General features: G+C 39.3%; 1 protein-coding gene and 1 long non-coding RNA gene across 5 annotated transcripts in view; one reads left to right on the plus strand and one right to left on the minus strand.

Moving 5' to 3' along the window:
• GALNT7 (polypeptide N-acetylgalactosaminyltransferase 7) overlaps window positions 1-24589 on the plus strand; it is a 148584-nt gene that overhangs the window by 1309 nt on the left and 122686 nt on the right. The gene's annotated exons all lie outside the window — the stretch shown is intronic.
• Window positions 12135-24589, minus strand: part of LOC112826233 (uncharacterized) — a 45747-nt gene continuing 33292 nt past the window's right edge. For both annotated transcript variants that reach the window (XR_012377807.1, XR_003208873.2), the window contains 3 exons: window positions 17234-17507; window positions 13420-13536; window positions 12135-12197 (listed from right to left, as the gene is read on the minus strand). This is a non-coding gene — a long non-coding RNA (uncharacterized lncRNA). The remainder of the gene's footprint in view (window positions 12198-13419; window positions 13537-17233; window positions 17508-24589) is intronic.

Here is a 24589-nt window from a genome sequence, read left to right on the forward strand (position 1 = left end):
CTGCGTGCGGGGAGTAGGAGGGAGATGGCGCCCCGCCTCCGGCTAGTACGGAGAGCGCCGCCTTCCCCCCCCCCCAACTCCGGTGGCCGCGAGACGGGGTGCGATGCGAGGCCGAGGCCTCGACCCGGACCGGCCCTTCCTCTCGCTTCCCCGGAGAGGGGAGGGGCGGTTGGCCCGAGGTGGCTGAGGGGCGACCCCGCCCGGCTCGCTGGCCCCTCCACCGCAGTCCACACCGCGCCGGGGAAGTCCCTTACTTCCAGAGCCGCGTCGCCCGCCCGCCCGTCGCTCCGGGCGGCTCTGTCCGGGGGATGTGGGGTCGGTTCCTCTTCCCGGGCTGTGGCAGGGCTGCTCGGGCCGGAAAACTAACTTGTGCCGGCGCCCCGCCGCTTGGCTTTGGCTGCGTGCTCGCCCAGCCCGGCCGCTCCGCTGGGACGCGTTTGTCTGCCGCCCTAGGCGCGAGTGTTAGCTTTGACACTCCGTTGCTTTTGAGGGTTTAGTCAGGCGCCTCGGAACGTTAGTTACTGTGAGCCGCGCCGGGAAAGGGGCCGCGGCGACTGCGGCTTCGCTGACCCAGTTGGTTGGCTGCATACCGGCTTCTTCCCCCCCCACCCCCAGCCTGATCCGCTCCCCAAAAATGAGCCCCCTCCTTCCTCATCCCGGAGCCCGGGAAAGCCCGCCGGGCCCGCTGCCCTTGGGGGTGAGGGAGGGCGCGAGGAGTTGAGGGCCGCTGAGCGGCCCGGGGGCCTTGGGAGGAGTTAGGCTCTGCAGTAAAGTGCCTTTGGCAAATACTATCTACATTGCGTTTGTGTGATCTCCTTTGTTAACTTTCCTTAGCATTAACTTAGCATCGGAAAGTTGAATGAGAAGGCTTCCTTTTAAGAAGAATCCTAGGAAGAGCTTTCCTTATCCGTTTCTGTCTATATGGTGAAGTTAGATTTACTCTTAAGTTTTAGTGTTTGAAGTCGTGACCGAAGTGGAATCTCTTTGTAATATCTGGGGTGGGCTCCCATCTAAGTCATCTAAGTTACTGATAATAAAAAGTACCAAGTTTTCCTTCAAGTGTGTTTGTGGTTTTAAGCCTCTCAGAACTCTTGGGCTGTTGGTGACCTCTTTATGGTTTTTTGCTTAAAAATGATTGACAAGGGATAACTGAATATTGCAATCGAGAGTGTTTTAAGTCATTAAATGGCCTTTCACAGAGAGGTAGAAATGTTAGAACCCCACTTTCTGGGAGAGAAACTGAGGAAATCTGACAAAACTAACCAGAATGTCCTGTAGTTCCCATGACAGGTGTTTTAAAGAGGTGGTAGAACATCCACACCGATACTCATCTCTTGAAATACTTTATTAGAGTGGATATATAATAAGTCCCCAGCCACAAGGCTAGTCATTCAGTGGCAGGTGGTGATATCTTGATTTTTTTTGGTCCAACTTAATTTGATAGTTTGTCACTGGGTCCGCTGTAATTTCTATCATTTGCCAAAGACAGAAGCTAGCTTTTTAAGACTTTTAAATGTAATTAACACTGAAAAGAATGCTTATGGATCAGGAAAACCAAAACCTTTTATTAACTTTACATAAATGTTACCTAAGCAATTTAAGGCGTAACTTGTGAATCATTACAAGCATAAACAAGGGACTTTTGCCTCCTTTTATTAAAAACTATCCTAAGAACTTCTGAGATCTGGCACTAGAAGAACATTTCCTTTAGAGAAGGTTCTGACCAGCCCGCAGATTCTGACTCCCGAGTTTCCCTTCTGCCTTCTAGTTCTTTTCCTTTGATTTATGATTGCAGACACTTCTCCCCACCGTGAGACACCTGCCTCTTTAATGCTGATCCACCTGTGGGCTTTTTTTTTTGGATCCCTATAAATCCCTGTAAGTGGCTTGAAATAGGCTAGAACAATCAACCAAATAAAGGTTCGGCCTCAGCTCTGGCAAGCTTGTACTTGCGGCCCCACCCTGTGCCACTGTTTGTCTTGTACTTTCAATGTTCCAGGCAGTAAAGTCTGTAGCAACCTGGTCTTTTTTTTCTTTTTCTTTTTTTTTTTTTTTTTTAAACCGGGACTACTTTTTATCTGCCCAGCTGTGGAGGTCACTATTACAAAACACTTACCCATGGTCAAGGTGAGAAACACGTTTCTTATCTCCTTCCTCATTCAGGGCCTTTTGCTGTTTTTTCTGAGGTAAATGATGTGAAAGATGATCTTACCGTTCAAATTGTACTCTGTTGTAGATGATGTGATTTATTCAACAAACATTTTTGAGTGCCTACTATGTACTAAGCTAGTTATTGAGGAAATGCTCCTTACCACTAACCCTGGATCTTACAGCTTTGTGGGGAAAAAAGCACCCCACTTTAATCAAAACTCCACAAATCTGCAAATAGAAACTATGCTACATGCTGTGTAGAAAAGCCTTAGGGGATAAGAGAACAGGAATTTGGTCATAAATGTCTTTTTTTTAAGATTTTATTTATTTATTTGGCAGGGAGAGACACAGCGAGAGAGGGAACACAAGCAGGGCGAGTGGGAGAGGGAGAAGCAGGCTTCCCGCAGAGCAGGGAGCCCGATGCGGGGTTCGGTCCCAGGACCCTGGGATCATGACCTGAGCCGCTTAATGACTGAGCCACCCAGGTGCCCCTGGTCATAAAAGTCTTACTTGAAGAAATGACTTAGTTGAAATCTGAAGATTTGAATACAGATAGTTGTTGATCTGGATGTGGGAGAAAGGCACTCCTGAGAGGGAGAAGTATGTACAAAGGTCCTGAGGTAGGAGGCAGTATAGTGAACTGAGGAACTGGAAGAAGACCAATATAATTAGAACATGGAGGATGAGAGGAGAGGTGGAGTGAGGATGTAAACATAGTATGGGTCTTGCAGACCATGCTAAAGATGAGGTCTTTAGAGCAGTAGGAAACCATTGAAGGATTTTTTAAGTAGGGAGACTTGATTAGATTTGTGTTTTGGAAGGATCATTCTGATTGCCTACAGGAAGTATGAATTGATTTAGAGCAAGAACAAAGAGTAGGAGTCCTGTTGGAGGTTATAATAGTTCAGGTGGGACATGGCATTGCTTGGATGGGTAGGGTGACAATGGAAGTGAAGAACTGATTCAAGAGCTATTAAAGATGCAAAGGTATCAGGACTAGTTAATTGGATGTGGGAGTGGAGAAGGTGTCAGGAGGTTTGGGATGATAGATTGTCACATTGAAAGTCCTGAAGACAAACATTCATACATTTTTTATGTTTTATGGTTATGGGAAGGCTTCCTTTTTTAGGCTTTGTCCTCTGGATATTTTCAGGTCAGCATTTATTAAGATCATCTGTTTAGTACTTGCGAAGTGCAGAAAGTTCCTTTAATTAAATAAATTATGGTATCTCCTAGACCATACATCCCAAGTTTTAGTCTGGAGTTTAAAATTGAACCATAAGCTCCTGACAATAAAGGTTTGTAATGGAAGTGTTGAGATCTTCAGTGGTTTTATTATAGCTAATCCAGTGTACTGTTGAGAAGCTGCTGGTAAATGGATGATTCTTTGTATGTGTAAATGCTACCTTAGTCAAACCATTAATGCCACGTAGGTTTAGAGCATACGTAGCAGGGCTGATTCAGGAATCCTTTCTAGGCAGAGAGATTTCAAGGGATAAGCTAAGACCCGTTGAAAGGAATATTGCTTAGATGAAGCTGAGTGACTGAATTGATTACCCTGTCACAGTCAAGTTCCACCTTACCAAACCCTTTTATCTCTGTGACGATTGATTGCAACCTGAAAGATTCTGCCCTTGACCTTAAGACTTTATTTCAAATGGAAGCTCCATTGATAATCATTAGGAATAGAGCTATCACTTAGCAAGAGTGTAGTGTCTTAAGTGGTCACTGTTGTCTTACTTCCCCAGTTGAAATGCCTCGGGATTTGTTTTTGTTCTATTTTGCTGTCCTCCCTCACAGCTGTAATGAAAAATTCCCAAGTCTGTGAACTCTGGGCGTTATAGACGTCCTGAAATTAACGCAGACTTCTATGTACATGTGCTTTTTTGGGGGGGGTGAGAATCAGAAGCTTTCTCATTTCACTGTAAACCGCTGACTGAGTCCTTTGAAGGCAGGATTTATGTTTCTTGGAGTAGCTCATGGAGTATCTCCCCCATTTACCAGGATGCTGAAGCATTCATTCACGTCTCCCCTTTAGGTCCGGACACCCCAGAAATGCAAACATTACCAAGAATTCTAAATCTGTGGATTTTGTGGAAGTGTTGCCCATCCAGTGGTCAAGGTCAGGCATCAATCCTGTTAACGACCACATCTCTTCACCTCCCTCCCAGGAAGACCCCATTGGAGAATACCAAGAATACCTCAAGTAAAAGTCCCTGTTATAAAGGGATCTCATCCTAGTTGAAGAGATGCAATACTTGCATGGCCTGGGTTCCTTCCTTTCTTCCTTAATCCAGTAGCAATATAAGGAAACACTGAGAGCTGTCACAGAATGTTTTGTCAAGAGCCAAATCAATAGGTGGAGAAGGTGGAGAATAGCCATTCAGGGAGTGCACAATTATTCATAAGGAAGGAATGAGAACTGGTAAAGAGCGGGTTGAATTTGGATAACTATTTTGTGATTCAGGCTGGCTACATGGAATGGGAGATAAGGTGTGGGCTGCAACAATTTGGTTTTAGTATAAGCGGCGTTAGATTAGTCCTAAATTGGAAACAGAAGGAGAGAGAAAATAATGCAACATGAATGAAAATCAGAATTTTGATTTTCCAGAATTCTCGACCATTTGTAAACAGAGTATTTGTAAATTCTAACTCCAGAGTTATGAAAGAGTGGGTCAGCAAGATTTGAGTGGCTCTTGAATGTAGGAAAATGATTGGGATTATCTGACTTCAACCTAGATCATTGTCTCTGTTCATGTTTTGAATTCTAATTTTCATCCCTGAAGAATGAATGTGCAATGTGACAGAAGGAGAGAAGTGGTTAAATTAAGAATTTACAATCTCTAGAATAAAATGGACATAGCTTGAGTTTAGGAAAGGAATGCTTTTATGGTTGGGTTTTGTACGGTGGAAGAGGGGAAAGGATGAGAGGGTCAAATATGCCTTCACAATGTGGACAGAATTCTTTGTAAGAATTGGGTGATATATTTTTATTAAAAGCATGAGTCATTTACTCAACAAGTGTCAAATATTTGAGTGTCTACTAAGTGCCATCCGTGGCTCTAGGCATTGGAGATGCTGTACTGGACAGTGGAAGAGAGAAAAAGTGTTGACATAATGAAGATGTTACTCAGGTCTCGACCTAATAACTGCGCAGTAGGTGTTGCATCCATAATGCAGTTTTCTTTTGATATATAAAGTTGGGCCTTTTCATAATACCTTCTTAACTCCAACCTTCTATTTGCTCAAAATAATGTATCGAGGACTTGCTTTCCCTAAGACCCTGGGCTGGGCACTGGAGATGCAGAGATGGCAAGGACACAGACTCAGATCTCCTCTCATAAGTGAGATGATCTGTGTGAATATGGAATGGCTGTAAAAAGGACATTCTCTTTTTATTCTTAGTTTTTAGATTTTATTTGAGAGACCGTATGTGAGAGAGAGAGAGAGAGAGAGCGCGCGCACATGAGCAGGGGCAGAGGGAGAAGCAGGCTCCCCGTTGAACAGGGAGCCCGATTTGGGGCTCCATTCCAGGACGCTGGGATCATGACTTGAGCCAAAGGCAGGTGCTTAACCGACTGAGCCACCCAGGCGCCCCTAAAAAGGAAGTTCTTGCACAGCTGTATGAGGCTATAGGAGGTGGACGTTCAGAGGCAAGAGGCAAGACCATGGCATTTGGCTAGACCTGGAGTGTCCCATGGAATCGGAGGGATGCAGGGAAGAACATTCTACACTAAAAGAATATGGTGAGATATTTTTTTACTAGAGCAAAGTGATGAAAGCTAAGATTGGGGAAGTAAGTTTGGGCCACATTTTGAAGGAAATTAAATGGTAGGCCAGGGAACTGGGTTGGGGTTTTATTAAGTCAGCACTTAGAGAAGCTTTTTGGAAGCTTCTGAAGTAGAGTTGAGGGAGTGGTGATATCCATTAATCATCAGCTCTTGATTCACTAATTCACTCAAGTATTTCAAATATTTATTGAGTATCTAATAAGTACCATTCATTGCTCTAGGCATTGGAGATATTATAGAGCAGTAAATAATAATAGCAGTGATAACAGATAACATACAATAGATAACATACCTTGCTTGACTCCTTTATGCCAGGTAAGCATTCTATGTGTATTATGTTGTTTAATTGTAACAACCCTCAAATGCAAGTCTGATGTAATTGTCACATTATAGATGAGACCATGGAGTCAGGTGAACTCTTTGCCGAAGGTCATTTACTTAGTAAGTGGTAGAGCCAGATTCAATCTCATGTATTTGGACTTGGAGCTATGCTCTGACCAAACACTATAGATTTTAACAAGATATACGTGCTCAAGTGGACTACATTGAAAGGGGGACATAGATACAGTAGAGAGGTAATTTCAAATAGAAACACTGAAGACAATAAAGGATAACATGAAGGAGAAAGGGGCAGTGGGGACCATGTAGGGAAGTTCAGGGAGCAGTGGCTGAGCTGAGGCCTAAAGAATGAGTATAAGCCTATAATGCAGTTCTGATGGAAGAACGTTCCAGGCAGAGGGAACAGAAAGTGAAAAGCCCCTGAGATTGGAACGAGGCTATAGTGTTTGAGAAATAGAAGGCCAGTATGACTAGAGCATGGTGAGTTTGGAGGGAGTACAGTACTTGATAAGCTTGCAGATGTAAATGAGGCCCTGGGTTGGTTGATAAATTGCATGGTCCTCTACATATGGTCCAAGATAAACAAAATAAGTAATGACTTTTTTTTTTTTTTTTTTTTGCGACCTGTTGTAGTGGTGAGGCAAGAACTGTATTAGCTAAGTCCACTGGGTCCTGTGGGATCTTAGAGAAGGCCGAGTCTGGTTTGTAAGGCCTGGGTGCTGTCAGAGAGCTTTTTAGAAAGGGCATATTGGAGGGACAAGTGTGTGAGGACAGAGGAATGGTATGTGCAAAGGCATGAGAGATTACAGCAAATCCCGGGGACTGCGTGGCTGGAAGATGGGATTGGGGAGTGGAAGTAGGGGAGAGAGAACCCTGGAAAAACAGTCTGAACCCTGAAAGATTGAATACTGTGAATGGCCAGAGCTGGGCTGTCAGGAATAATCTGGAAACAGTGCCAGCTGGATTTCAGGGAGGAGAGAGATGTCTCTGTCATAGGACATGGTAAGGCCTAAAAGCTAGGAGAGTGACCAAGACCATGAATATGAGGAGAGAGAGATTATGAAAGTAGAATTAGCTGGTAGGCAGAGGAACCCTCTGGATGGAACTGGAAGGGGGAGGATGCTGATGCCTTAGAAGGAACAGAACTGTCTAAAGCATGGTTCTCAAACTTCAGTAGGCCTCACAATCACCTAGAGGGTTGTTAAAACAAAGTACTCCAGCCTCATGCCTAGAACCTCTGATTCAGTAGGTCTGAGGTGGGGCAGAGAATTTGCATTTGTAACTAGTTCCGGAGGTGCTGGTCCAGGGATCATACTTTGAGAAGTGCTCATCTGGAGGATGGGTAGATTTGGGGGCTGTAAAACAAAACATTGGTTTGGTTTGGGCATGTAGTATTTTGGGGGGGAGGAGAGGCATGTCATATTTTATAGACAGTGTCTACTGGGTAGATGGAGCTCAGAACTGGGTCAGTACTGGATGCAAAGTGTGCAAATCATAGGCAGGAATATGTCTGAAGCTTGAGGACCGGATTGGTAAACAAAGGACTATGTGTAGATAGAGGAGAAAAATGTGGGTAGGAAAAGAGAAACCTGGAAAATGCCTTCTTTCAGGTGCCAGGAGGGGGAGAGATGAAAGGAGGCATAGGCAGAAGTAGAAGATTTAGAGAATATTGCCCTGTAGCATGGGCAAAGATAATTTAAGGGCAGGACCATCAACAATGTCGAATATCGCGGCATTTGAGCAAGAATTGATCACCATTAGGGATGTAGAAAGTTGTTGTGGAAACATGCTTACCTGCCCGCTCAACAAACCCATAGAACTGGCTCCAGGGAGGGACACCGTGACATCTTCACTGGCGTCTCGGTAAATGGGATGACCCAGGGGAACCAGCTTGGAAGAAAAAGAAGTTCAAGTAGTAAATAATCACCTTCACTAGACTAAAAATACAAGAAGAGGAAGGGTTTTAGAGAACTTAACTGTCAAAGGGGAACTAACACACTTTGGATTCTATCTGTTCTGCCTTAATTAGGTGCCTCTCTATACCCTTCCCCACCCCCCCCATGTGTATATATAGATACATCTGTACATATATATTTTAAGCTAAACCATAATCATGTGGTTGTGGTAATATAAACTTTATATGCTGTACACATTATATTAAAATGATTATAATGCATAGCAGGCTTTTTTTTTTTTTTTTTGCTCTCTTTTGGTCTGAAATCCAGTAACTTACAAGGAGCTGTGACCAGAACAACATTTTAATATTTGAAGTTGGAAAAGAAACTTTATCTGCAGAATATTAGGCAGTTTTTAGTTTTTTACACATTAATTTGCCTGACATGTAATTACAGGAGGAAACAGAATAGGAAAATTGTCTGCTCGGCATTTCAGGTAATGTTGTTTTTTTAAGGTGGGCTCCACCGTTTCATTCTAACTCCGTCCTGGGATCCTGAAAGCAATGCTAAGGCTATGTGAACTGCAGTTATCCAGGGCTTAAGTCTGTTGTGGAGAGGGAAGGGCTACCTTCTGGCTGCTTCCTTTTGCTAAGAATCCTGAATATTTCAAAATGAGAAATGTTCTCATTTCTGCTCCATTATAAATTCCCTTCTGGGCTTGGTAGCATGTTAAAGCATTACTCCTGAGAAACATTTAAACATGCCAACTGGGAGACCTGATTCAGTTCACTGAATATAAGAACTGGTACTCTGAAACTTGAGGAAAAAAATAAACTTTGCATTATCTAATTAGGTTTATAGAATTGCTGCAGAGCAGCCTGGTTTCCCAAATCTAGAAGGTACAATTAACTGCAGTATTATATCAATACCAACTAGTCTGCTAATAGGCTTCCAAGCAAAGCAATTGGAATTTGTTATTACCAAGGATATTTTAAACTGGATGAATTAAAATTAAATCACATACTTTTGGGAGCAGTTCTGTATGAGAATAAAATAAATGACCTAATCATTTTTTAATCTTTAATCTCTTATTGAGTCCCTACGTTTAAGAATACATTCGGGCCTCAAGAGGTATGCTACTTTTCTTTAATAGTAAACTTACGTGCTTAATGATTATCTGGCTTAAACATGATTTTAGCATTTGTATTTCTTTATAAAATATCTTGCAATTGTGTTAGCACTTCAGTATTGAAGTACTTTGAAAACTACCACATATTCACTGGTAATGTGTACACCTTGTAAGAAGAATTGGTGTTAAAGAGTAAAGAGCACTGGGTGTTCTGTACAACTGACGAATCACTGAACTCTACCTCTGAAACTAAGAATACACTATGTTAATTAATTGAATTTAAATAAAATAAAAATTTTATTTATTTTATTTTTTTAAAGATTTTATTTATTTATTTGACAGAGAGAGAGATAGCGAGAGAGGGAACACAAGCAGGGGGAGTGGGAGAGGGAGAAGCAGGCTTCCCGCTGAGCAGGGAGCCCAATGTGGGGCTCGATCCCAGGACCCTGGGACCATGACCTGAGCCAAAGGTGGACGCTTAACGACTGAGCCACCCAGGCGCCCCTAAAATAAAAATTTTAAAAAGCGAGTCTTAAGTAGACATTAACTGAGAAATTGCCAGCATTTCTATTTTTTTAGACTCTCTGTAATTATCCTTTGACTTTTGATTTTCCTTTTAATAGAAACCACATACACGCAGATACACACACACTGTGATAACATACTCTTTGATGTGAGCGAGGTTTGCAAATAGCTTTTACAACTGTGTGAATGCCTGACTCCTCCACCTACCTGGAACCCTTGATTTCAAACTAAGACACTGAGGCTAGCTATTGAAGTGAAACAGTAGTCTCAGGTTCTCAGTATAGTTTAAGAGACACTTTTGAACAGCTTTATAGAATTTTAAGAATTAACACTTGTTGAAGTAATATCGTATCAATATAATATCTTTATGCTCCTGAGGATTTCTTTTTTTAATAAATTCTCTAGAAAAGCTAAATAGAAAAAAAATAGAACAATAAAGTACAATTTATGTTATAAAAAATAGTCCTTAAGTCGTGATACTTGAAGTGCTCTAGAGGTTCTTTATTTGTCAGCACTTCTGCATTTTAAATAATTTTATTCTGTGGAATTTAAAGTAAATATTTCATATGCATTTTATTAACGTGTTATTGGAAAAATAGTTCCCTTAAAACCCTTGAAACAAAACAAAAATGATCAGTATACTTGAGTCATGTAAGTTTGGTTTTGCCGGACTAGATCAAAGACAGATAACAATAGATAAGGGAAGGATGAAGATGTTCAGATACAGAAAACTGGGAAGAAGCAGGAGATGTAGATTCCATTTCTATTGCGATATATAGTTTATTAGTCAATTGTATAAACATTTCAAAAATGACTCAGGAAAAATCTAATAGGTTTAAATCAATTAAGTTTTTATTTGCTTGATTGTTAAATGCAGCTATGACAAATACCTAGAAAAATGTGCCATACAGTATATCATACCAACTGGAGTTTTTTGTCAATAACAGCCCATGTACCTATGAAATCAAAGATTGACTTTATATAGCCATTTCAAAACTTGTCTTAAGACATTTTCTGAAATAGTTGGCTTATTAGGTATAGGTTCCAATTATGCTCACTTGGGAGGACTTAAATCCAAACCTTTTCCCCCAATATTTCCTCTGGCAATTGAATGTTTTGCTACGCAATTCTTATTAGACAATTTAATCATTATGCTTCTTAAAATTTAATACGACAGGATTAGTTTTTTAATCTCTAACACAGTAAGGTGTCTTCGTATAAGTCAGTATTTGTTACCTTTACAATCTGTTTGCAGGGTTTTACATCTTTTCTTTTGAAAGAAAGCATTTAAAACCTCCTGTTCAAAAGTCTGCTAACTCTTGCCAGGGTGATTTAAAATGAATAAAAAGTCCATTAGGCTTTTGGCAAATAAGCTCTCAATTATGGTACGGAATAAGTGACTACAAAGTGCTTTTTAGAGTAATGGAATGGAAATGACTGAAATCTTACTACTTTGTACGTGTAGATTTTTCTACTATTGTTGAGTGTTTAGTTTAAGCTAAAAGGATCACTGTCAAAATTGGAAATTTTGATCATTTAAAATGTGTAATTACATTTTAACATTTAAGCAAAGGATTAGAGGAATGCAGAAATATAGGCATGCAGTTTCATTTACTACTGCTCTGTGTGATGGTCTCAGGAAATTTGAAGTCCACTGTTTGTAAAAGAAGGTTGGGGGAGAGTGTTGCATTGTGGCAGTCAATTAAAATAAATTTGCTTACAGTTCAGGGAGATCCTTGTGGGTGGCAAAGAGAAAAATACTTCTAGCAAATAGTTTTCTGAAATTCTCTCTTCTAAAAATGTGCTAAATACGTGATTTCCAAATGCCTTGGTATTTTAAAGAAATACATTTTCTGTATGAAATTAGGATAACTCTTACTCTTTTTTTCGTAGTTAACATTTAGGCTGCAAACCATGGCACATATAACTTCTATTTTAAAATAAATGTAGTGGACATGTGATCACAGTTGTTAATTGAAAATTTTGAAGAGTGCTGTCAAACCTGCAAAGGTAATAGAGCCCCAAATACCACACCTCTTCCCAGGTCCTGCTCTTTTCTGAGCTCAAGAACTGGCATCTGCAGTATGGGTCAGAATACGTCTATACTACATGGGTATTCTCAGATTATTTTTTCAGCATCCTCTTTGAAGTCTGAGGAAAGTTTTAATGAACCAGGGCTTCATTTCACTTTCCATGAATTACTAGGGCAGGAAGAGTGCCAGCCAGTTCTGCTCGAGCAGCCCACACCTATGACTAACCTGAAGAAAATCTCAGCCAGAGAGGCTAATCAATCATTTCACCGTGGTACAATCATGTTTTATAAGAGGCGGATATCATCCTTGACTTCTGCTCAGTTAACTGGTAACACTAAGAGAAAAGCAAATGTTAAAATCATTATTATACGTTGGCAAAAATCGCTACCTGAAGATAAAGTGAACGGCTTGAAACATGTATGCATTTGCATCTACTTCTTTAGCCTAAATAACAGGTGCTTGTGTTTAAAAGCAAGTATGTTTTGTGCAATGAGTTATGACTCAGAAGAGCTGATGAAATGAAGAAAGAGTAAAAGGAAATCCTAAGTAGAAATTAAGGTATAGATTTTTAGTATAAAATACCAGAAACTTAAGGTAACAGTAAAGACAATATATGTATATTCAGTATTGTTTTCTAATGAAATGTGATAACTTTCCTACTATTTTTTTCAATTCTTCATGAAAGTAACTGAAATCTATTTTCTTCTCCCTTGGAACGTAGGATTCCTTTGGTTGATTGTGAGGCATTTGTTGAGCAGTTGGTCAGTTTCTTTGGGTCCCAGTGGGTGCTAAAATGTGAGAATGATTCTTTCAAGGTTAAAAAGGTCAGCCATGTATTTTATTGACCTCAAGGTAGCTGGAAAAACCTAGCCGCTCTTTGGGGACACAGTGCCTTGCCTCCGAATGATGAAGCCAGTAGCTTACTCCTAATTTCTAACACAGACAGATGTTGCATTTTTTGAATATACCTCATTCTTTTTCATTAAAGACAACTAAACCTTCACAGTCCTTTATCATACCTGTAACTCTTGTGGTGAGTCAGCACTAATGAAAAAAAAATTTCATTTCTAAAATAGAGTTAAAACGAACTTTTTAAAAGAACTTTGTGCTCTTTCTGTAATCTCTATACACCCCTACCCACAACTCCTCTTATGCGTCTCACTTTAACAAAATGCTCTAAGAAGCTGTCACATCCTGTGAATACTGACTAGGAATGGAAGAAAAATTAGAGTTTTGGTTTTCTTGTAGGAGATTGCTTTCTGTCAGAGACTGCAGATTTTCCTTGGTCGGCATGGGCTTAATTTAAAATTGCCTCCTATATGCAGTGATGAAAATCAAATCAAACTTAAAATACTATGTGGAACATTTTCCTGAATGTTTTTGGAAAAAAAGATTTAGAACAGTGGTGTTGCGATTTTTGAGATGCTACTGTTCTGAAAGTTGAAGTTTCCATCTCTTTTCCATTCCTTCCGTTTCTCATCAGGTGACTATAGACACTGGTCCATTTGTCAGAGTTTAAGTGGTAAAAAAAAAAAAGATCAGAAAATATACAATACCTTAAGTCAGGTTCCTGATTTATTTCTAATGCCTTCCATTTAGATATAGATTTGATTTACTTCTTTCCTAAATTCATGGGCCAGTCCTGATACTCATCGTTGTACACTCGGGATATCCTAAATAAAAACATTTAAAGACATTTGTAATAGATGACTGACACTCAAAAAAGTAAAACAATAACCATAACCCAAACTGTCATGCTTTAGCTGGTTTGTGGTGAAGCAGAAAGCATGAGAAATTTGCTGTGTTTCACTCTGCTCATCATCACTTGGAAATCACCCAGAGAAGACTTAGATTGGCTGAATTCTCTTCACTGTTCTGTGAAAGCATGTAGCAGTGTGTGTGTCTTCATTAAATACATTTAAAGAGTGAATGGTACACTTAGTGTACCTGGAAGTACAGGTACTTAGTGGCACCTGGAATCTTGAAACGACAATGTCTCTTATATGTTTAATTTATTGGTAAGAGTGAAGATGAGTAAGTCTCAAAAGGAAAAATGGAAGAATTCCTTTTGGGGAGGGGAAGCTAATATCCTCTAGGATTTGGATTACTACAATTTCTTCACTGAGAGAATTCCTTGATCTTCTAAGAATAAAGGTACTACATTTGTATGATTTTATAATACCACTTCAGTGCTTCTTGTCTCAGGCAGTATAATGAATTAAAATGCATTGGATGTTTAGCACAAGCTACAACTCAGGAATACTCAATGTAGAATTTCGTCCTGTAGGCCAGTTATCAGGAAGTAGTGGGTCAAATCTGTGCTGCCTGGGAAAGTGTTTTATTTCCTTCTGTAAGCCTTAGAGCCTGCCCATCTTGGATTTCTTGCTGATTTGTGAACTGTAACTGTTTTTGTTATGTAAATGGCCTGCTAGTCAAGGAAGAGATGGAAACTCTTGTTTAGGTTTGAGAGATTCAGCAACCTCATGGTTTTGGAATAATCTGATACTTCAGTGTTGTTTTCTTGTCACTATCTCATTGAGATTTTGAAAAACCTACGGAAGTCCCTAATTAATAAAAAAAGGATTCGTAAGGAAGGCACATTCCAGTTGATGACCATATTCCTTACTAGGAAGGGGCAGGGAGTTTGAGCTTTAAGGTGTAGGAGGAAGGGAAGGTGTGCCATCTAAAAGGGGGAGGAACCTTGTACTGTACGTAGTACAAGGTCATGGTTTGGACGAGTCATTTGTGTTGGGAGTGGGGAGTAGGAAAGACAGGGATTTAAACCACGTACGTGTTTTTTCTTTTAAAAAAAAATCGGGTTGATAACTGTGAACAGTAATCCCCATAAATAACTAAATATCCTGGGGAAATTTTATTGATGTTTAAAATGTAGCTCCTCAAGAACAAGGCGGATTAAAAATAAAAGCTGACGTCATTGTATAGTAAAAGTCCACATGGACTCTGAACAGGAGTTGAAATCCTGTTATAAATATTGTGAATAGCTTCAGTCGGCTCGGCCTAGTGACTTGACTTCCCTGAGCCTCCTCTTATTCCTCTGTAAAGGAAACAGGGCACTGTTTCTGTGTTTGCCTTAGGGTGAGGTTACCAGAGCTTCTAGGAAAGCATTTGACTTGCAGTTTTACACTTGTCTCCCTTTCTTTCCCTTCCTTCTTGGATGACTATAACCTTTTGTACATAGTTTCAAGAGTGCTTAAATGAATGAAATTACTTATATGAATTTGTTATGAATTGGTGAAAAGGGGCTGAGTATTTTTCCTAGACTGTGACTTTTGCCTTAAAAGTAATATCCTTCAAGGAACCAGTGTTCTAAAACAGGGAAAGAGGAAAATGTTATTGTTTATTTACTTTTAAAATATACTCTTTTGGGGGGTGCCTGGGTGGCTCAGTCCGTTAAGTGGCCGACTGTTGGTTTTGGCTCAGGTCATGATCTCAGGGTCCTGCTCAAGGATTCTCTCCCTCTCCCTTTGCCCCTACCCTGCCCCCCCCTCATGTGCGCCCCTCCCAAAATAAATATTTTAAAATATACTTTTTTTCTGAATATAAATATATATTCATTGTAGAAAATATTAAAAAAGTAAAAGCAAACGAAAAATCCCCTATAATCCATTTTACTCAAAGCTAATTATGATCTGTTTGGTGTATTTCTTTTTTTTTTTTTTAAAGATTTTTATTTATTTGTTAGAGAGAGCACAAGCAAGGGGAGCAGGAGAGGGAGAGGGAGAAGCAGGCTCCTCACTGAGCAAGGAGCCTGATGCAGGACTTGATCCCAGGACGCTGGGATCATGACCAGAGGTGAAGGCAGACGCTTAATGACTGAGCCACCTAAGCATCCTTGTTTGGTGTATTTCTTGTCCAAATTTAAGGGTACACCCAGACTACATATATGCTACTTTGTAGATTGCCTTTTTTATTTTACTGTAGAAATATTTTAATTTATATATTGTTTTTAAGAACTACATTGTCTTGTAAACTCACCTGTTAACATCTGGTCATTTTAGCATGGAGATGGTTTAAGGGAAGAGGGCATTAGGAAGAAAAAAAAAATACCAGTGCACTGGGAGTTACAGATCCTAAATTGTGGTGGACAGCGTATGTGCAAAATTGTTTTCCCACCTGCCCCTTAAAAAAAAAAAAAAAGGCAGGAGTTTGATTCCAAGTTTTGCTGTTTAATTTTGGGTGCCTCTGGCTAACCCACCAATTAAATGGAGCAAAACAAGTGATCTGAGGGAGAACAAAACTGGAAGAGCAACTATTGAAGCTACTTATTTTCCCTATCTCTTCCTTATTCTTCCCAGAAGCCTAGTCTCCAACTTAATGTTGAGTTGTGGTTGCGGAACATTCCAAAGCTTTTAAACTTCTGCTTAGTAAGTATTAAATCCAAGTCACTGCCCTCAGGTTAATTATGAGGTGTGGTAAATACATTGTTTTCTTAATTTTATTAACTTTGTTCCTTTTGTCTCTGTTGTGAAGACCAAGTTTTCTTTCTGCAGATTCGACTTAGCCACTCCTGGATTTTCTTAAATATTGTGTTCCATATTCGCATTTAAAGATGAAAATTATGCCCTTTCTTTTGTTGTGTAGTTGGACTACACCTATGTCACTGTACAGTGATAAGGCTCTTTGTTTTCCTTGAATTTTCTTTTAAGCACACACCCTCTGTTTGTTTATACTTGTATATAGTAACATAACAGGTCAGTGCTGTGGGAGCAGAATTCTGGTGTGAAAATTGATTGAACATCAAATACTAATAAGGAACTTTTATTGAATTCTTACTATGCCCTCTGCTAGGTGTGTTTAAATTCTCAATTTAGCCTTCTGACACTTTACAGATGAGGAAATTTGTGGCTTAGGGAAGTTAAATGCCTTGCCTGTCACCTGGCCTTGTAGGTGATGGAACCGGAGTTCGAACCCAAGCTGACAGCTAAGCCCACCCTCTCGGGCTGGATTCAGGAGCACAAGTCGCACTCCTGAACCATGCTCTGTGAACCAAAGCAGTGACTTTAAAAAGGGTTTTTGAGCCAATAGGGTTGAGAAATGTTGCATGTTATATCACCCCCTCAGAGATTTGCAGGGCACATTAGTATGTTAAAAGCCCTGAAAAGTCCTACAGGAAATAAAATTTTAAGATTTTTTTTTTTAGCTCATCTTTCACAAATTGACCTGGTCATTGATTCGGTCTGTAAAGAACTCAAGCATCCTGAGAGAATGGTTGGCTAATAGCCCAATCAAAGTAAGGGAGTTATTTGGGTGATGTTACTGCTTCATGCTCTGACGATAGATGCGGCTATCTCCAGAGGAAGATTCTAACTGCCTGGATTTGCTGAATTCTGCCACTAGACTGTTACTTACATGTTCATGGTTGGCATGTCCTCATCCAACTGTGTAAATCTTACCATTCTTCAAGATCGATCCAGGTTTTGCCTCTTTGAAGCTTTAAGTACTTTAGTCCACTTGGATATCTCTAATCGCAGAAAAGTTCCTCGTTATGGGACATGACCATAAATGAATGTAATACTCTTTAGTACATAGCTGTTTTCCCAGTTGGTCTTAAGCTCCTTGAAGGTAGACCCTGTTTTGTAGTGCTCTCTTTGTTCTCTGGTGATTAGCCTCTGGTTCAATTGTCCTAGAGAAGAGAGATCCAAGTTGTTCTAGTGGCTTTTGTTCAGTTGACAAATACTCATTGTCTCCTGGTTATGACCCCTCCTGAGACCTGCATTCATTCTTAATCCTCAAACTTGAACTCATGTAATCATCTCATACTGACATTGGCAGCCCTACTCCCTGTGTTACTTTCCAACAGGACACAGCTCACTAATCTTGCTCTATCAAAAATGACTTTAGTTCTGTTGTAAAATACTATGTCTGAGAGCTTACAATTGCAGAAAAATCCTACTGAAGATTTAAAATAGGTTTCTTAGCTCCTGCTTTGCAGTCACCTACATCTTTCTTCATTGCCTTAGCAGCCCACTGAATCTGACAAGTATTTATACTGAGGAATTTCTCTTATACAGGGAATCCCAACATAAGTGGTTCCTTAATTTAGGTTTTGAGACAAATGGTTTTAAGTATAACCTGTATCAGGTTGCTGTTGGTATGGAAATAGGTGTCCAGTGCATAAATTGTGTTTCAGTTACTGAAAACTCCTTTCACGTCATTAAATTATCAAAACAGGTCCCCCAAACCAAATAATTGCTTTTATAAATATTTTGCAGGCACATAAACCAAAGCCATATCATGTATGTTATGTGGATAAATTTTTCTGCATAGGCAAGATTGAGTGATGCTTCTAAAATATGAGTAATAAAGTTTGCACTGAAAGCACCACCTTTTCTTTTAGAAACTCCCTATAGTAATTATGGATATTCATTCTTCGCTCCCAGGCACTTCTGTGTACAAAATTAACATCATCTGTCTTGACTGTTTTCTCTCTGTATTTAGTGTGCCCAAATGCCTCTGGGAGTCTTTGAATGTTACCTACTGGGAAACAGGTGATTTCTACCACCACCCCAAACTTCTTTGGGGGAAATATGAAAGGTCAAACCAAAGGTCCAGTTATCAGTTTGTTTTGTGGGCTCTCTGAATTTTAAGGGGTGATAACTAGATATTTGGGGTTTATATCCATTAGAATATAGATTTGACTATCACAGAAATCCAGAAAGTTAGATTTTTTTTTCCTCTTTGTACGTAGCCAAACTGATCAGCAACTCTTCATAGACCTGTGTGACCTCATCAGGGATCCATGCCCCTTCTCTCTTGTTCTGTTATTCCTAGAGAGTTGCTCTCCTCTACATGGCCTGAGATTACACCACCTTGTCCACATTCTAGCAGTAGGAAGGAAAGAAACTAAAATGGGAGTTTGTTTCCTCAATCTGTACATACTCTGTTCAGCCACATTCCATTGGCCAAAAGATAGTCACTCTGAGGCAAGTTGGAAATGTGTCCTTATTCTGGGTGGCCATCTGCATAGCTAAAAGTCAGAGGTTAGGGGAGGTGGTTAATAAGAGAAGAGAGGAATAAGAGAATGAGAGAAGAGAGGTATGGAAGTTTTTGCCACAACATAATAGCATGTAAGTGTTTAAATAAGGTTTGTAAAAGTCTCTCTCTCAAAAAAAAAAAAAAAAAAAGTTGTAAAAGCAAGGGTGAAAAGTCCCTTGTAGCTCAATTTTTAGTTGTACCCAGCTCCTTCCCTAGAAAAATCAGCATGGTCTTGGTATCTGGTATAAGTTTGGTCTTCTCACTCAAGCACAAAATTTATTTTTGCATTACTTGTTGATCCAAGACTCTTTTCAGACTTGTCTGCTAAACTCACATCAACAGGACCAGGTTTTTAAGGTTTTTTTAAGTGTTACCAAAAAGTCACTCTCGGAACCTTTTGCTGTTGGCAGTCAGGGGACTGCGGAAGGGGTATTTAGGTCATTGTAGGAATTAGCAAAAGTCTGTGGTTTTGCGTAGTAGCATAAAGAGGTAGGTCTTACAGTAGGCAAGATGTATTAGAGAATTGAAAAAGCAAAATTGGGGTATAGAGTGAAACAGGGATAGTGACCAAAAGAGCTGCCATCCCTAGGGCACGGCAAGGGGTAAGGGCATGGTGAAAAGGAAGAGGTTAGGATTGAGGTTGGGATTGTCAGGATTTAGAAGCTCACAGGAAGGCCCAGCAAGTTGGGGTTCAGATCTCTGGGGGTAGCATGGTGGGACCCTGGCCAGCTGCCTATTGTATCTGGAGAATATAATGAGGCTGTTTTGGGGGGAATCTGTAATGGAGCTGGGTTGGATAAATGCTAGAGACTAGAACCACTCCAGCTGCCTTGGCAAAATGCCTTAACTTTGACAGCAAACGAAGAACGAATCCATCCGCTTGCCTTTCTGTCTCTCTTGCGACCCCTGTTGGTGAAGCCTAACAGAGGCAGTTGGCAAAGGAGAGATGTTTGCCGAGTTCCAGACCACAAAGCAGAATATAGAATAGAAGGAGGAAAACAAAATATAACAAATGATATATATATATGTGTATATATAGTGGGTTTAGAGCTGAGACACAATAGTTTAATAGTCAACACAGTACTGGATATAGAGTCTTCCTTTAGAAAGTTCATGTGGGAAGGTTTGGGGCCAAATAGTTATCATGAGAAAAATCAGATCTGGACTGGATGCGATTCGGATCTGATTTCTTAATATAGACAAGAATAGACTTTCTTTGCCAAGTGCCACTTACTTGCATACTAAGTAGAACAGTGGTCTGCCCAGTCTGATACTGTCTTCTACCCATACCAGAGCTATTTTTATGCAAGAGATCATGACTTTCATCCTTTTATCTGTATGGGTTAAGGATGCAGCTTAGATTTTCCTTTCTTTCCTTTTGAAACCCGTTATGAAACTGTTACACATTTCCTTGAGGCTTTCTTGAGTTTATTTCTAGTATCTGTGACTCATTAAAAAACTACGTAGACTTTTTAGGTGTCTTGCATTGTGTCGAGCCTTGAGGATACAAAGATGACTAAGATACACTCTGTGTCCTCGGGGATGTGACAACCTTGTTTGTGGTACAAGGTGAATGGGAAGTATTATATGTTAAATAGTAAGATAGAATGAATTGTACCTGGAAAGTGGAAAAGAGCAGGCCCGTGGAGGAGAATTAACTTTTGGGCTCATCTTCAAAAGTAGGGCTTTGGTGGGCTGAGGGAGGAGTGTGTGTAGGTGTGTGTTCTGGGGGAGGGCAGGAAGTAGAAACTATACATTTGAGGGGAAAGAAGGAAATAATTATTATAATGGCATTTGGCACATGTTTACCAGTTTCTGTGTGAAGTAACATTATTCGGTTAGCCCTAAAGAGGTCCTTGTTTTGGCTTTGAGGGATTCTCCTTATTTCAGAATTTTGAATTTGATAGGCATCCTCCCTCCTGCCCCTATCTATTGTGACTTTCTGTACTTCAGCCATATTCTTGTTGAGATAGTCACCTTCATAAACTAAAAATTCCTGTTTTACTTTGCTTTCAAATCGAAGCTGGCTCATCTCTGTTTTTATATTAGTTGTGCCTCACAAAATAGTTTCAGGTTTCTATATATGGAGCTTCCCTACTTATAAAAGGCTGTCTTGAGTATTGGAATAGCTAACCAATGAAACATTGGCCCTGGCTACCATATCACTAGAAGAGGCAGGTCACTTTTATATGCACAATTGAGTTCTGGAATTGTCATCATTCTCTTGAAAGGGAGCAGAATTGGAGCACCTGGGTGGCTCGGTCAGTTAAGCATCGGACTCTTGGTTTCCACTCAGGTCATGATCTGAGGGTCATGGGATCGAGGTCCACATTGGACTCCACACTCGGTGGGAAGTCCGCTTGAGATTCTCTTTCTCCCTTTCCCTCTGCCCCCACCACCCCCCTGCTTGCACTCTCTCTCTAAAATAAATCTAAAAAAAAAAAAAAAAATAGGGAAGAGAATTAAAATTGTAGGGAAAGAATAAAAATTCACGTGCCTGAGCATGTCTCCTTCAATGTTCCTGTTTGTGCCAGTGGTTAATATTATATCCTCTGTATAACATGATTCAAGACATCTTTTAACATATTAAGTTCTCTGTCTCTATCTGTGGCATGGAAGGGAGAGGTCTATCCCATAGATACAGGTAATTGGAAAAGGGGGATCTAAGCTAGATCAACTATATTTTTGGTCCTGGGATTTTTGAGTTGTGGTGTTGTCTACTAGAGATGATGCAGAGTTGGTTGGTAGACATGGCACCATGGTCAACTCCTTAAGCATCAAAGTCACATACAAAGTAAAATTAAGGGGAGGAAAACTTAAAAGTCTTGCTGAGGAAACCAGTCATCAGACAAAGGAATGAAGTAGACTTTTGTTTCTAGAAGCAGAGAAGAAAGATGTTGTGGAGAGGGACAGACAAAAAGACTCTTCTGCCTCACAACCTCCTAATCTCCATGAGACCTGCCTGTTCTAACTGCAGACTAAGTTCTTCTGTGACATTTGCCTGAATCCTTATAATAAGTGCCCTTTTACTTAAATAGGTTTCTGCATTTTGCATAACAAATTATTAGAGTAACATACAGAGATAATCTCCTACTTTAACCTAAAGTAATTACCATCGTAGAAATTTCATATATAAGCCAGAGAGGAAGATTTTGAGTAGGGCCCTCAAGACACATACCGGAAGTTGTTTTGCCCAGCGCCTTTCGTCTTTGCTACCTCTGTCTTGTCTTTTCCCCACCTCAAATTTGTTTTTGAGGTATGGTGATTGAGGAAGATGGAGCATATATAAGAGTTAAGGCTTGTATAAGAGTAAAACTTGTTTTTCTAGAATTTAAGATGTCTGCCTTTTTATCAATCTTTTTCGACAGAAAAGAATCATTAACTATGACATGTAGTATGACTGTATATAGTATATATAATATGAAATTTGGAGAAATTTCTGTATAAATTAATGATAGCCTAGGAGACCAAAAAATAGAAACAAGGAATTCATATTTGTTAGCATTTAGTTTATTGCTGATGAGAACTACATTTTCTTTAATCAAAATCCCAAAACTTTATATATATAAAAGTTTATACATATGCACATATATATAATGTGTGTGTGCATGTGTATATATATATATATATATTTTTTTTTTTCCTGGCTAAGGAAAAGTATCATTTTAACTTGGTTCTTTTGAAAGAAATCTGTCATTTACTAGGGAGGTATCGAGTGCCTTAAAAAAATAGATGATTGGACCAAAAACTGTGGACTACTAAGTTTAAAAAAAAAAAAAAAGACTAAACATATTCAGTTGTTAACAATACTAACAATTTATTGCTGTATTTACTCTGAGTTTTGGGTTCATATAAATTTTGTTCATATGCTATGTAGTTGCAGAATTTTACTGTGAAAGCAATTAGACTTAGTTTACAACTTTCCTATTTGTAAATGGATTTAAGTTCTTTTTGATAGTCTAGAAACCAATTAAATATTTCTTTAATGGTTCAACTAATTGCTTCATGACTTCATTATTTATTTTACTGTGTTCACTTTACAGAGTGTTAAAAGCATTAAGAGATAATAGAATGTTAAGGAGACTTATGATGTAAACTAATTGGAGTTCTTATTGTCAGATTTAATATAATATGTTAATATACAGTATTTATAGAGGCCTATTTTGTACGTGCCTTGGGTTTTAAGGGGCATTTAAATTTAAAGTAGGCAATTTACTTATCAACGTGGAAAGCCTGTCTTATTGCCCGAGGGTTAGTATACAGCACATTGTAACTCTTAAAAACTGGAAAGCTTTTGGGAATTTTGCTTGCCAACACTTTCATAATCCCAGTAATATTCCATAGCTTTGAGTGTAAATTTAAGAATTCATTATCTTCAGAAACAAGGAAGAGATGATGTTTGCTGATAATAAAATGAAACTAATACCAGGTTTGGAATCTAATTACTTTTTGGGAGGTGGTTTCATGTGAGTCTTTGATTAAGATTTTATCTTATAGGAGATAAATATAATCTGGCTTTTAGCCATAGGAGCATCCAATCTGAATCCTGAAAACTTCCTCTCCATCTTTTGTTGCTATTGAAGAGGTCAACAAAAGGTTTTGTAAACCGGAGAACTTCTAGCTCAGATCTCCTTAGCTAAATTTAAACCTAGAATCAGTGGCTAAGTAGCAGATACTGATTTTCAGGGCTGGTTTAGTAATGAAAACTCAACCTGTTCATAAGATTTGGTTTCATAACACACATGAAGTATTTATAAAGCTATTTATTTCCTTTAATTTCAAGACCAAAATACAAAGACTGCCTTTGGGATTTGGAATTGAGTATGGGCTTAATGAAGGATCATTCAACAAGTTTGTCATACCTCTTATCCTTTATTTTTACTTGTTCAGTCTCATCTCTGAGTATTTGTAACTAAGTTTAGTTTTTTCTTAAAGCATACTAAAATGATCTATAGCATGGATAGGCAGAACAATCTTCTAAAAATGGAAGGTGATCTGTGACTGGGTGTAGTTCTTGGCTAACTTTGAAGTGAGTTTCATATTTGGAACTGTACTCTGAACTTAATACCTTTCCATTCCAGAAGACCTTTAAATGCTTGATTTGGTTCTCTACCTTCTCTGGAGTAAACTTGATAACTCTTCCAGGATCCTAGGATCATTCTGCAAAGGAACTAAAGTGGCATAAAAACACCCCCTTCCCTGTGCCTTCAATATCTGGAGTGTAGTCCCGAAACATATTTTCTTCTCTAGGAACATTGGATCCTGAAGACAGTTTCTCAGTGTAGGAGCAGGGCTGTCCTTATCATGACGAATCTCTTTGGACAATCTGTAATGACCGTTAAGAATTTCTGTTCCATGCTTACTATAAAAGTTGTTTCTCTTAAACAGCTATTTAGATTAAATTGATGACTGGGATGAGATAGGTAAAGGAACTTATGTTTGGTTTACTCAGATGTGTAGTCTCTTAGATAGTAGACACACTAGATCTGGCATGGAATCCAAAGAAGCTTTCAAAAATGGGACTTAATAATGAGGGAAAAGAATACACATTACCATATGGCTTCAATTGACAATTTAAACCCTAAAACTAAAATGTGCCTCTTACTGATGTTATACAGTCAAAGAGTAACTGTAACTGCCTTCAAATTGATAATGGAAATTACGAATAACTGCAAACTTCTTACTCTTTGCTTTCAAGTGTGAATGAGAAACTTACTCATTTGATAATTC

Source organism: Callorhinus ursinus, unplaced genomic scaffold, assembly GCF_003265705.2.
Source record: "Callorhinus ursinus isolate GAN/ISIS: 27379988/994484 unplaced genomic scaffold, GSC_fseal_2.0 scaffold4, whole genome shotgun sequence".
Classification (NCBI taxonomy): Eukaryota; Metazoa; Chordata; class Mammalia; order Carnivora; family Otariidae; genus Callorhinus; species Callorhinus ursinus.